The sequence below is a fragment of the Heterodontus francisci genome, chromosome 20, assembly GCF_036365525.1.
Source record: "Heterodontus francisci isolate sHetFra1 chromosome 20, sHetFra1.hap1, whole genome shotgun sequence".
In the NCBI taxonomy this organism is placed as follows: domain Eukaryota; kingdom Metazoa; phylum Chordata; class Chondrichthyes; order Heterodontiformes; family Heterodontidae; genus Heterodontus; species Heterodontus francisci.
In genome coordinates this window covers 31812709-31827604 of record NC_090390.1, presented here as the reverse complement: position 1 = coordinate 31827604, position 14896 = coordinate 31812709, and the positions used below count along the sequence as shown (strand labels likewise).

Genomic DNA, 14896 nt, shown 5'->3' with positions numbered 1-14896 from the left:
CAACAGCCAGTTAGTCATGTGACTAACTGGTCTGACCACATCTTGGCTCTGTGTATTGTGTGCTTCAGAAAATGGTGCTTTGTCTACACACATTGTCTGTTAATATGCAAAAATGTCTTTCTAGCCAGGGGCCTGACAACCCTTTGTAACAGGCCTTCTCTTCTTCCCAGCAACAATTAGAAATTTAACGTCCATGTGTAGAAATTAATATGCCTCATTCTTGGCAGTTGGGGGCCTGCATGACAGCATGATCAGGCCAAATTACTAAAGTTATCTGAATGCAAACGAAAGGAAGGAGGTCTTGCAATATGTAGTGGCAGCAGAGCCCAGCTTACGAGCCATAATGCAGATCTTGATTAGCACCACAACAAAGTTGCAAGAACAAAGGTACTGGCAGAAGTGCCATTATTCATGTTAAAATGTGGAGATGTGTATGTGGTATAAGAGATCACCTAATACCCGACTGCCAGGTAGATATAAGCTGGATGCCCTGGATGAATGGGAACAGTTACAGAATCTGTTTTGATTGTTAATGGTTGTTCAACTCCAGCTGGGACTGAGCAGCAAAGATAAGTCTTTGTTAATCTTGAAAAACTGTCAACTCTTTTGAGGACACTGATTCCATTGGTCCAGAATTTGCAGTCAGCAGCAAAGTGACGGCGCTCGCTGCTGACCTTGAAGAAAGCTGCCCACAAAGATTTACCCCTTTCCCAACATCAGTTTGAAGCTGGCGCTAAATCAAGGGGATCTCCAGGTTTCCAGCAACAGGATGTCATCAAGCGATGGTCAGTGAGACTGTTTAGCAGTAATTATGGACGTGGTATACCATTAACAACCCAGTTATATCTCATTCAACAAGGTGTAACTTTTTCAAGGGTTTTTACTGCAAGACTAAGAGGGTAAGAGTAGAATTTCTCCTCAGTTCAGTGATTTCTAATTGATTGCATTCTGGGGGAAGGACTTTAATAACACACCCTTTGGAGAAACGGAGAATCAGTAAGAGCACCTTCTGGATTTCGTCATTTAACTGCGTATTTGCCGACTTCAGAAGCTGCTGTTATTTTCAGAGGAGTAAAGACGATGAATGCCGATAGTTACTGTAAAACTCGGGCCATTTTCTTCATGTTTGGGATGACCAGAACCTGTTACTGTGCCAGTTAGCCATCAAGCCGATTGTACAACTGAAGGCTTGGATCTTAGTTAAATAATTGAATTGATAATCTTGGCCTTTGATCAAATTAAAAAAAAGATCACTTAATGGGAAGTGCTGGTGCATTTTGGAATATGGATGTGAAGTTTACCCTCAGAAAGGGACCCAAAGCTGATGCATGTGTGGCAATTGAGCTCCCTGCTATTGGAAATTCCCTGGACTATACAATGTACAAAGATGAAAGAATTGTTTAATAATGACAAGGATATTGTTACTGAGGGGCTGTGAAGTTGTCCAAACAGCAATGACTTAATATAAGAAATGCAATGTTATTTAAATTTATTGTTCCACCATCCCATTTCTAGGAAGCAATATCATGTCAGGTTGTCCAAGCAATATCTCACTAAACCATCATTGTGAACATGGGTAGACCCATATCTAAGTAGCCCGAAGCTCTTTCTAAACTAAATGAAAACCAAAAATGCTGGAAACACTTATCAGGTCAGACAGCATCTGTGGATAAGAAACTTAACATTTCAGGTCGATGAAACATAGGTCTTTTTATTTCAGATTTCCAGCATCCATAGAATTTTGCTCTTTGCAAACTAATGCCTTAAACAGTTTTGGAGAATTTGACAATTCAATAGTAGCCTTGATCCCTAAGTCAAAGTTCACCGCTGATCAACTTCTTACCTGACTATTGGCTATGGAGAAGTCAAGGTCCCTCTCGGAAACCAATCAAAAACATTTGAAATTTTTTTCAAGTTTCAGCCAGTTCTGATATTCCTAAATCTGTGTAATACCTTACAACAACAACAACTTATATTTATATAGCACCTTTAACATAATAAAACATCACAAGGAACTTCACGGGAGCATTATAAAGCAAAATATGACACTATTAGCAATATTTAAATAGATTGTGTAGCCAGTTTGAAAAGATTTCAAGTCAACCCCACATCTGGTTAACTGAATTCATTCTCTTTTGCTCCATTTTTGAAAATCATTTAGAATTGCTGGGAGAGGAATCCTCCTGAAAGTTGCCAGGACTGTGGACTGAGATAGCAAGTTGTTCTTTCTAAATTAGGCCTGATTATTCTGATTCTTTCTAATACTTGACTTCCTTCACTCCAGGAAGAGTTGAATTAGACCTGCCAACATTGAAGATCTCTGCACAGCATTAAAGGACAGGTGTTGCCATTTTCAGGAGGTTTTCTCATGTCCTGGAATAGTTTAAAAAAATGTCAGTATTTTAAATTTAGTTTATCAAATAAAAATAAATTTACAGCAGTGGTTTAGTGCTGTTATGATGCAATTTTAATTCTGCCTTCCTCAATGTGTAATATCATGCTGTCTTGTTAGTCACTCTACAATGGAAATGCCGCCCCTTTAAAAACACATTGAAAATATATAAATGAGTCAATCTGTTGCCTTAAGATAACCGATTGATATTTTTGAATGTCAATATTTACTTAGCAAGTCAGAACGGTAGAATCTCTCAGCGAAGGCACAGAAGAAGGCAAACTTACATTAAATGCAGTGGAAAAATTGAAAGAAATTCTCTCAAACATGCTTCAATTTAAATTACAAACTGATACATAATGAGAAATAGTGAATAGCGAATCTATGACATAAGAGTATCAGGCAAATTATATAGCAACTTCCCAGATCTAATGAGAGCTAACGTTGGACTTTGTACACAGTGTCATGATAGCCAATTTCATGAGTTCCTGCTACTGCACATGTAACTTGTTTTTAAGGTCAAATACTCATGGTCATCCACAAGGGTAACTGACCAGTCTTAGATATCTGAAAACAAAAATATTGCACTATAATTAAAACATCCCTAATAGTCTATAACGCATGTCTAATTGCTCACAAAGAAACAATGGGCTTGTACATTTAGAGGCTTTTACAGACAACGTTAAGCAAGGGATCCAAAGATATTGATGCACTGCAGCAAAGTGTTTCAACAATGCTGCATTTTTTAGCAATTCTTTTTCCTGCGTGCACTAAATACTTGTTTGTTAAGAAGCTGTCCCATATTAACCTTAGGTGTAATGAAAAAATGGTTTGTCAGGTTACAATGCATTATATGATTTCCACAATAAAACAACAACTCATATTTATACAACACCTTTAATGTAATAAAATATCCCACAGGAGCATTATAAAATGAATTTTGACACCGAGCTACATAAGGGCAAATAACCAAAAGCTTGGTTAAAGCAATAAGTTTTAAAAACATATTAAAGCAGGAAAGAGAGGTGGAGAGGTTTATGGAGGGAATTCCAGAGCTGGTGACCCTGGTAGCTCAAGGCTTGGCCACCAATGGTAGTGCGATTAAAATCATGGATGCTCAATTAGCTAGAATTAGAGGAGCACAGATATCGCGGAGGGTTATAGGGGTGGAGTATATTACAGACATAAGGATATGTGAGGCCATGGAGGGATTTGAAAACAAAGATGAGAATTTTAAAATTGAAGTGTTGCTTAACAGGGATCCAATGTAGGTCGGTGACCACAAGGGTGATGAGTGAATGGGACTTGGTGTGAGTAAGGACACAGCAGCAGAACTTTGGATGAAGTCAAGTTTACGGAGAGTAGAATGTGGGATGCTGGCCAGGAGTGCATTGGAATAGTCAAGTCTAGAGATAACAAATGCATGGTTGATGGTGTCAGCAGAGATGAGCTTAGCGGCAGGGAGCTGGGTAATATTATGGAGGGAATAGGCAGTCTTAGTGATGGAGTGATTATGTGATCGGAAGCTCATCTCAGGGTCAAATATGACACCAAATTTGTGAACAGCTTGGTTCAGCCTCATACAGTTGCCAGAGAGAAGGTTGAATTCAATAGCAAGGGAAAAGAGATTTTAGTGGGGACCAAAAGCAATGGCGAAAAGCAATGGAGTGGCACAGTGGCGCAGTGGTTAGCACCACAGCCTCACAGCTCCAGGGACCCGGGTTCAATTCTGGGTACTGCCTGTGCGGAGTTTGCAAGTTCTCCCTGTGACCGTGTGGCTTTCCTCCGGGTGCTCCGGTTTCCTCCCACCGCCAAAGACTTGCAGGTGATAAGTAAATTGGCCATTGTAAGTTGCCCCTAGTGTAGATAGGTGGGAGGAAATATGGGATTACTGTAGGGTTAGTATAAATGGGTGGTTGTTGGTCGGCACAGACTCGGTGGGCTGAAGGGTCTGTTTCAGTGCTGTATCTCTAAATAAATACCCAATATTGGATGTCGTACAAGCAGTCTGATTATTTAACAACAGTGGAGGAATCAAGAGAGGTGGTAGCGAGGTAGAGTTGGGTGTCGTCAGCGTACATGTGAAAACTAACAGCATGTTTTCGGATGATGCCCCCGAGGGGAGAAGGTAAATGAGGAATAGGAGGAGGCCAAGGATAGATCCTTGGGGGACACCAGAGATAATGGTGTCAGAGAAAGAAGAGAAGCCATTGCAGGTGATTCTGTGGCTGCAATTAGCTAGATAAGAATGGAGTGTGGTCCCACCCAGCTGGATAATGGTGGAGAGCTATTGGAGGAGGATGGCGTGGTCAGCCATGTCAAAGGCTGCAAACAGCTCAAGAAGGATGAGGAGGGATAATTTACCTTTGTCACAGTCACATAGCATGTCATTTGTGACTTTGATAATAGTTATTTTGGTACTATGGCAGGATTAGAAACTGAATTGGATGGATTATCGGGAATTCCGGTAAAAATGGGAATGGAATTGGGTGGCAACATGTGTATGGAGAGGAAAGGGAGGTTGGAGATGGGACAGTAATTTGCAGGTATGGTGGGGTGATGGATTGTTTGTTTTGAAGAGGTGGCTGATGACAGCAGATTTAAAGGAGAGGGATAACAGCACCTGAAGAGAGAGAACCATTAACAATATGGGCTACCATGAAAATCAGGAAGGGAAGTTGGGTGGTCAGCAGTTTAGTGGAAATAGGATCAAGGGAGCAAGACAAGATGAACGTGAGACAGAGTAGTAGCCAACACAGACCAGAAATGTATGCCACTGCTAAGATTATTGTAACCCTATGAGATTGGCTGTCGAGTTACTATCATTGCAAAAAGTACTGAGCTTTCCGCTCTAGCCACCATATCTTGTATTTCAACAATATTACAAATATTGACTTTCATCTCCTCAGTGACTCCATGGGCTTCATCCCAGGAACTGTACCCCAGTAAGGAGTCAATGCTTCTAGGAGAAGAGAGAAGAGAAGAAAGTTGGTGAGAAAAAGTATGTTTTTGGTTAGGCATTTAGTAATGTATGTTGATGCTAACTGAATCATAAAGAAATTTGGAAATTCCTTGTAATAAGAAGCTCAGATAATAGATTTATCCAGTCACACCTTTCAAAGTGTCAGAGTGAAAATTTTATGGGAACTCTGCCTTTAATTTTTGAAAATTGTCATTTATCAGGTACATCTGTGGACAAGAGGATGTCAACAAAATTGGGCTTGTAGCGCCCGTGATTTCAGCATTACGGGTGCCGTTTTGATACCATAATGGTGTCTGCACCGCGTGTGCATGTTTCTGGCATAGTCCATGCCAAAACCCACCTTGGTGAGGGCATTCATGGGCCTTAGGGGAATGTTCTGGAAGTATGCAGAGTAGGCAGATCATGACATCAGTTAGCGGGGGGAGTTTTATGCTCTCCCCCGTGACGGGTTTGGAGGCGGGGAGAGCATAAAATCAGGTGGGATGTTGGTGGGGGCACCCCACCACCTCCGCCAAAATTGTCCAGGGCAGGAAGGCCTGTGAACAGCCTCCCGCCCCTCTGTCAATTGAGGCCCTTAAGTGGGAAATTAATGCCCAATGAAGGGCCTTATCCCGCTGCCACCGCAATTAGCTGCGCGGCGGGAAGCCCTGTCGCCACACTAGAAGCTCGGCATGAAAAACCACGCAGGCTGTGGAAAAGCTGCCGGCCTCTGGTTGGCAGCAGCTCTCCGAGGGTCCTTGATCTCATGGAAGGCCCACCGCTGTCCACTTAAGTGCCTAACTGGCACTAAATTCGGCGGACCGCCTACAAAAGAGACGCGGGGTTCTTGATGTCGCTTTTTCCGAATGTCGAGACCCCAGCTGCCAGGATAAATTCCCAGCCAGCGTGTAACACTGATTTGACACCAGCAATTCCATTTTCGACCTCTCCCCCCTAGCTAATGCCCTCTCTTAACCTCACACAGTTGAATAGGTGTTGAGCAGCAGGAAGGATCCCATTTAGAGGGCTCAGCAACAACTTGCAAGTTAGTGCTGATTGGTCTCTACTGACTCTCAGTTTGTTTAGTTTAGAGATACAGCACTGAAACAGGCCCTTCGGCCCACCGAGTCTGTGCCGACCATCAACCACTCATTTTATACTAATCCTACACTAATCCCATATTCCTACTGCATCCCCACCTGTCCCTATATTCCCCTACCATCTACCTATACTAGGGGCAATTTATAATGGCCAATTTACCTATCAACCTGCAAGTCTTTTGGCTTGTGGGAGGAAACTGGAGCACCTGGAGAAAACCCACGCAGACACAGGGAGAACTTGCAAACTCCACACAGGCAGTACCCAGAATTGAACCCGGGTTGCTGGAGCTGTGAGGCTGCGGTGCTAACCACTGCGCCACTGTGCCGCCACTTCCACTGTGTGGAAGTGCTCAGTGTTTTGAGGAATTGGTTACAGTTGGTGAAGTCTGCAGGAAGTGTTGCTGCATGTGGAGAAGGCCTGGGTTATTACTGCAAGGGTTCTGATCAGACCACTTGCTCCCAATCATAGATACTATAGTTGCAATTCCATTGGGCTGTAGCATGAGAGGAAGCAGAGACAGCTAAGAAGACGACAAGTTCTTCACAGAGGGAGGAGGAGGAGGAGGAGAAGAGCTCTCAGCAGGAGGACTCATCCACCTAGGGTCTTCCTACCTCCACCTAAACCAGGAGCAGTGTGTGCATTGTCTGTGCTTTACGAAGGAAGTGCTCACAGAACTTTGCTATTTCTTGTAACCAAGCCTGCAACTTCGGAGCAGGGTGGGGACGCACTGCCATCAGCTGTGAAGGTGATGTGGCCCTGAATTTCTTTGTGTCGGGATCCAGGTTGCAGTAGGCAACATATGTAAAATCTCCCAGTTCGCTGTCCACTGCAGCATCGGAGAGGTGACAGATGCTCTTTACGCCAGGAGAGAGGAGTTAATTGTGTTCTCTCCGAACAGAGAGAAGCAGACAGAGTGTGCAGGTGGCTTTGCCAGAATCTCAAACCCTCCCATGGTGCAGGGTGTCATCAACTGCACACATGTGGCTTTGTGGGCGCTGCATCTCAATGCTCAGATGTACCACAACCACAAAGGTTATCACTCCCTGAATGTGCAGTTGGCATGTGACCAAGCTCAGCATATCATGCTCGTGAATGACTGCATTCTTGGCAACAGCTATGATCCTTTCATTCTGCATCAGTCGATTGTTCCCTCAATCTTTCATCGACCATGCAGGTGACTGCTGGGTGACAAGGTCCATCCACTTTACACCTGGATCATGACTCCACTCCACTCCGCAACTTAACCGCACGTGGCCAACATACATACAATGAGAAAAATCATATATCAGACCATTGGGATGCTGAAGCAAGGGTTTTGCTGCCTCAAACACTCTAGAGGAGCCCTCAAGTACTTGCTGGAGCAGGTATCCTGATTCATGGTGGTCAGCTGGATCGTCCACAATCTGGCCATCGCGAGGCACAGCCCTTGACACCAGGTATACAGTGAGTACCTCAGGAGGAGGAGGACGAGGAGTAGGAAAGAAGGAGACAGCCACCACACCCACATTCCAGCAGGGCTGTCTGTGATCACCTCATTTGACTAGGGTTCGTGTGAACACAGCCCCCGATCCATTGCACAACAGTCCTTTTCCTCCTCCGCCTCCCTTTCCTCCACCTCCGTTTCCTCTTCCTCTTGCTCCTCCTCCTGAGGTGCTCACTGGTGCCCTCATGATGGCCAGGTTGCAGAAGATACAGCAGATCACTACCAATCAGGATATCTGCTCCAGCGAGCACTGGAGGGCTCCTCCAGAGCTGTTGAGGCAATGGAGCCATAGCTTCAGCATCCCAATCATCTGCTCTATGATGTTTCTCATTGTATGTTTGAAGAACCTGTTGGAGTTTTTTGAGGAGGTTAATAACAGAATTGATAAAGGGGGGGTCAGTGAACATGGTACACTTGGATTTCCAGAAGGCGTTTGATAAAGTCCCCCACAGGAGGCTGGTTAGCAAAATTAAAGCACACGGGATAGAAGGTAATATACTAGCATGGATTAAGGATTAACAAGCAGAAAGCAGAGAGTAGGAATAAACGGGTCATTCTCACGTTGGCAGGCTGTGACTAGTGGGGTACCGCAGGGATCAGTGCTTGGGCCCCAGCTGTTCACAATATATAACAATGATTTGGATGTGGGGACCAAATGTAATATTTCCAAGTTCGCGGATGACACAAAACTAGGTGGGAATGTGTGTGCCAACCTGTGTGCCAATCTTTTCCTGCGTCCGAGCTGACCCGGGCCCGAGCCGACCCGAGCTGACCCGAGCCCGACCCGACCACCGGAATGTTCACTTTACCTACCTTCTGATTCCGAATCCGATTTTCACTTTTTCAGTTTGTGCAGATAAGCAACAAAAACTGTAATTGGACTTGAAAGGTTGTTTAAAAAGATGAAATTGGAGCCACGAAGTCTGTGATTGTTTGGTCACGAGTTAAACAGAAACCCGTGGAGTTGTGCCACACTGTCCCAGTATCTGTTTTGCTTAAAATAAACACTGCAATTGCCCGAAGGTTTAGAAAATATCATTATACATTACCTAGACCTGCTTTACAGGTTGAAATACTTGCTGCAAGTTTATCCAGTGAGCAGCTGAGATGCAGAGACCAGGAAGGTCCTGAGTGATTAATTATTATAAAATATACAGTATTTATATAAAAAATATAAAATGATCACTGTCAGGACTCTAATCTACACACATATAGTACAGTACAGTACTTCCATGTTTGAATTCCTCCAATCAGGTTTCTGCCTCTGCTTTTATCAAAGTCACAAATGACATCCAATGTGACCTTCTCGACTTGTCTCCTGCCTTTAACATGATTGAACACACAATCCTCCTCCAAAGACTCTCACTGGTATCCAGCTGGGTGGGACTGCTCTCACCTGGTTCCATTCTTACTGATCTAATCGTAACAAGAGAATCACTGGCAATAGCTTCTCTTCCTGCTCCTGCATCATTACCTCTAGTGTCCCCCAAGGATCTATCCTTGGTCCTCTCCTATTTCTTGTCTACATGCTGCTCCTTGGCAACATCATCTGAAGGACAGTGTTAGTCTTTATATTTACACTGATGACTCTCCGCTCTATCTCACCACCACCTCTTTCAACTCCTGCACTGTTGCCAAATTATCAGACTGCTTATCCCACATCCAGTACTGGATGAGCAGAAATTTCCTCGAATTAAATATTGGGAAGATTGAAGCCATTGTTTTTGGTCCCTGCTCTAAACTCCGTTCCCTAGCTACTGACTCCATCCCGCTCCCTGGCAATTGTTTGAGACTATAACAGACTGTTTGCAACCTTGGAGTTATATTTGACCCCAAGATAAGCCTCTGAACACATAATCGCGCCATCACTAAGACTGCTTTTTTCCACCTTCGTAACATCACCCAATCGTCCCTGCCTCAGCTCATCTGCTGCTGAAACCCTCAGTCATGCCTTCATTACCTCTAGACTTGACTATTCCAATGCACTCCTGGCTGGTCTCCCACAATATACCTTCCATAAACTTGAGATCATCCAAAACTCTGCTGCCTGTGTCCTAGTTTGCACCAAGTCCCGTTCATCCATCACCTTTGTGTTCGCTGGCCTCCATTGCTACCGGCCAAGCAACAGCTTCATTTTAAAATTCTCAGCCTTGTTTTCAAATCCCTCCATGGCCGCACCGGCCCTAGCTCAGTAACCTCCACCAGCCCCACAATCTTCCGCGATATCTGCACTCCTCTAATTCTGGTCTCTTGAGCATTCCTTATTTTAATTGCTCAACAATTGGAGGCCGTGCCTTCAGCTGCCTAGGCCCTAAACTCTGGAATTTCCTCCCTAAACCTTTCTGATTCTACCTCTCTTTTTTTCCTTTAAGATGCTCCTTAAAACCTACCTCTGTGCAAGCTTTTGGCCATCTGCTCCAATATCACCTTATGTGGCTCGGTGTCTGAATTTGCTTTATAACAGCCCACTTGATTGGCACCCCATCCACCACCTTAAACATTCACTTCCTCCACCACAGGTGCACCCCAGCTGTAGTGTGTTTCATCTACAAGATGCACTGCAGCAAATCAGCAAGGGTTCCTTCAACAGCACCTTCCAAACCCACAACCTCCATCACCTAGAGAAACAAGGACTGCTCCTGTGAAGTGCCTTGTGATGTTTTATACATTAAGGACACCAAAGAATATAAGTTGTCGTTCTTGATGTTTATTTTATTTAGAGATACAGCACTGAAACAGGCCCTTCAGCCGACTGAGTCTGTGCCGACCAAGAACCACCCATTTATACTAACCTTACAGTAATCCCACATTCCCTACCACCTACCCACACTAGGGGCAATTTACAATGGCCAATTTACCTATCACCTGCAAGTCTTTGGCAGTGCGAGGAAACCAGAGCACCCGGTGAAAACCCACACAGTCACAGGGAGAACTTGCAAACTCCGCACAGGCAGTACCCAGAATTGAACCCGGGTCCTTGGAGCTGTGAGGCTGCGGTGCTAACCACTGCACCACTGTGATAAGGACCATAACAGCACCCTCTTGGCCACAATGCTGAAATAAAAGGCACCACAAAACTACCATTCCATGCCACCTTTATCCAACAAAATATTAAATATCCCATACAAAACCCAACCAATCACCCTTGTGTAATAAAAACAAGAAATGCTGGAAATACTCAGCAGGTCTGGCAGCATCTGTGGAAAGAGAAACAGAGTTAACGTTTCAGGTCAGTGACCCTTCACTGACCTGAAACACAGGGTCACTGACTTGAAAAGTTTAACTCTGTTTCTCTTTCCACAGATGCTGCCTGACCTGCTGAGTATTTCCAGCATTTCTTGTTTTTATTTCAGATTTCCAGCATCTGCAGTATTTTGCTTTTAATCACCCTTGTGTACCTGTCTTGTGGATGCTTTGCCTGGTCTAGTGCTCTTATCCAATGTTACCTCAGTGGCTGAAGCATGGCTGGTGGAAGGGTACTGACTTTCAGTGGGGGAGACTGCAGATGGGCTTGCAGGATGACCTTGAGCAGTTCTTGGCCTAGAAGGTCTGGCTTTGGACTTTTTCTTTGTTTATGAGATGTGAGCGTCACAGTCAAAGTCAGCATTTATCGCCCATCCCTAATTGCCCTTGAGAAGGTGGTGCAGAGCTGCCTTCTTGAACAGCTGCAGTCCATGTGGTGTAGGTGCGTCCACAGTCCTGTTAGGAGGGAAGTTCCAGGTTTTTGGCCCAGTGACAGTGAAGGAACGGTGGATATAGTTCCAAGTCAGGATGCTATGTGACTTGGAGGGACCTTGCAAATGGTGCTGTTTCCATGTGCCAACTGCCCTTGTTCCTTGTTGTGGGTTTGGAGGTACTATCAAGGAAGCCTTGGCAAGTTAAAACTTTCCCTCAGACCTGAAAAGTTAACTCTGTTTCACTCTCCACAGATGCTGCCAGGCGAGCTGACTATTTCCAGCACTTTCTGTTTTTATTTCAGATTTCCAGCATTCGCAATATTTTGCTTTTATTATGGCTTTGGTGAGTTGTTGTAATGCATCTTGTAGATGGTACACAGTGCTGCCACTGTGTACCAGTGGTGGAAAGAGTGAATGTGTAAGATGGTGGATGGGGTGCTAATCAAGTGGGCTGCTTTGTCCTGGATGGTGTCAAGCTTCTTGAGTGTTGTTGGAGTTGCACTCATCTAGGCAAGTGGGGAGTATTCCATCACACTCCTGACTTGTGCCTTATAGATGCTGGAAATGCTTTAGGGAGTCAGAAGGTGAGTTACTCGTGTTGCAGGCAGGTGGGAAATGGCATGGCTGGTTTCCACATGTCATCTCCCAACTGACCACAGATAGTGTTTTTATTAAGCTAGTGGTTCAGCCCCCGTGTTTTGTTTGCCAAATAAACAGACACTGACAGGTTTTCTTATAGGTTTGATCAGAAGATTGAATATTTATTGAACAATAATCACCCGAAATGATTGCATCACCATCCATGCACACATTCAATCTCACATGTACACTTAAGAAATGATAGATGGAAGGTGTTAAGAGTTCAAGGTGTAATAGTCTGCTGTTTTCAGGAAAAACCCGTTGTATTGTATTGGGAGGTAAGTTTTTAAAGTTGCAGGCCTGTTTACTGGTTGTCTTGCATTTTCTGGGATGTTGAAGTCTTCTGGCTGTCAGCACTTTAGTTTGAAGGCAGTGCTGGTATTTCTTAGTTCAATTTTGACAGGTGGAGGAGTTGTTTAAAAAGTCACTATCTTATTTCTCTGCTGCAGTTGGTTGCAAACCCGTCTCAGCAGATTCAACTGTCTTAGCTGGAATTGATCTCTCTCTCTTTCTCTTTTTCTCTCAGCCTTGTTCTGGAATTGAAGATGGCTTTTGATGTTCTCACTGTGACTGGAGATCTCTGGCTGATGTTTTTATGTCCTGGCGTTCTCTTTGTTCTCCAACAAGGTTGTCATTAAAGGTAAAACTCATTAAGTGTTAGTTTCACCCATGTGTCTTAGGTTTTAGTTCCTGAGGGGTTATACAATAGCTTCTGATTGCAGCCCATTTTGATAAGATGGGGTATTTTCACACTTTATTGTAATGATTGTAGCTGGAGATGGGGCATCTGCGAGTACCTTTGTTTTAGCTCATTTCGTGGATAGCTCACATCCATGTATGAAGAGTTGTTTACAGTTTCAATGCAGACGGATTAATGAGTTTTAGTTCTGGCAGACATGAACATGTATTTCAGTGCAGGTGAAGATGGATGTCATGTGACTTTGTCCTCCAACTTGTTGAAGGCAAGTGTACCAGTCTTTAAAACTGTTTTTTTTATAACTTTCCAGTTTATTGTTGTATTTCCATCACTGCACTGTCCATGAGCGTGACACTCACCACAGAATTCGCAGCCTCTGACCTGCTTTTGTAGCCACAGTATTTATGTGGCTGGTCCAGTTAAGTTTCTGGTCAATGTTGGCCCCAAGGACGTTGATGGTGAGGGATTCGGTAATGGCAATGCTACTGAATGTCAAAGGGAGATGGTTAGATTCTCACTTGTTGCTTGGCACATGTAAGGTGCAAATGTGACTTGCCACTTCTCAGTCCAAGCTTGGCTGTTGTCCAGGTCTTGCTGCAGGCAGGCACGGACTTCATTATGGCAGGAATTGCAAATGGGACTGAACACTGTGCAATCATCAGTGAATGTTCCCACTTTTGACCTTGATTGATGAAGCAGCTGAAGATGGTTAGACCTAGGATGACTCCCTGAGGAAATCCTGCAGCTCTGTCCAGGGGCAAAGATGATTGGCCTCCAACAACCACAACCCTCAGTCTTTGTGCAAGGTATGACTTCAGCCAGTGGACAGTTTTCCCTTTGAATTCCATTCACTTCAGTTTTACTGGGGCTCCTTGATGCCACACTCAGTCAAATGCTGCCTTGATGCCAAATGCAGTCACTCTTACCTCACCTCTGGAGTTCAGCTCTTTTGTTCTTGTTTGGACCAAGGCTGTAATGAGCTGAGTGTTCCTGGTGGAGTTTAGGGAGTTAGGTAGTAAGTTAAAAAACAGGACCTCGAGGGTTGTAATCTCTGGATTACTCCCTGTGCCACGTGCCAGTGAGGCTAGAAATAGGAAGATAGTGCAGCTAAACACGTGGCTGAGCAGCTGGTGTAGAAGGGAGGGTTTCAGATATATGGACCATTGGGCTCTCTTCAGGGACAAATGGGAGCTGTACTAGAAGGACGGGTTGCATCTAAACCGGAAGGGCACCAATATCCTGGCTGCAAGGTTTGCTTGCGTCACTCGGGAGGGTTTAAACTAGTGTGACAGGGGGGTGGGAACCAGAGCAGTAGTAGAGCTAGTGAAATAAATGAGGAGGACATAGTAAATAAGGCCAGTAGGACTAAGAGGAAGAGCAGGCAGGGAGATGTTTCTGAACACAGCGGGACTGGTGGTCTGAAGTGCATTTGTTTCAATGCGAGAAGTATAACAGGTAAGGCAGATGAACTTAGAGCTTGGATTAGTACTTGGAAATATGATGTTGTTGCTATTACAGAGACTTGGTTGAGGGAAGGGCAGGATTGGCAGCTAAATGTTCCAGGCTTTAGAAGCTTCAGGCGGGATAGAGGGGGGATGTAAAAGGGGTGGGGGAGTTGCATTACTGGTTAAGGAGAATATCACAGCTGTACTGCGGGAGGACACCTCAGAGGGGTCATGCAGCGAGGCAATATGGGTGGAGCTCAAAAATAGGAAGGGTGCAGTCACGATGTTGAGGGTTTACTACTGGCCTCACAACAGCCAGCGGGAGATAGAGGAGCAGATATGTAGACAGATTTTGGAAAGATGTAAAGGTAACAGGGTTGTGGTGGTGGGTGATTTTAACTTCCCCAATATTGACTGGGACTCACTTAGTGCTAGGGGCTTGGTTGGGGCGAAATTTGTGAGGAGCATCCAGGAGGGCTTCTTGAAACAGTATGTAGATA

The 14896-nt window shown here is 44.5% G+C and overlaps 1 long non-coding RNA gene across 1 annotated transcript; it reads left to right on the top strand.

Annotated features, from left to right (window-relative positions):
- Positions 1-506: 506 nt before the first annotated feature.
- Positions 507-12888, top strand: LOC137380543 (uncharacterized). The gene is made up of 3 exons (XR_010977044.1): positions 507-785; positions 5302-5393; positions 12781-12888. It is a non-coding gene; the product is annotated as an uncharacterized lncRNA (long non-coding RNA).
- Positions 12889-14896: the final 2008 nt, after the last annotated feature.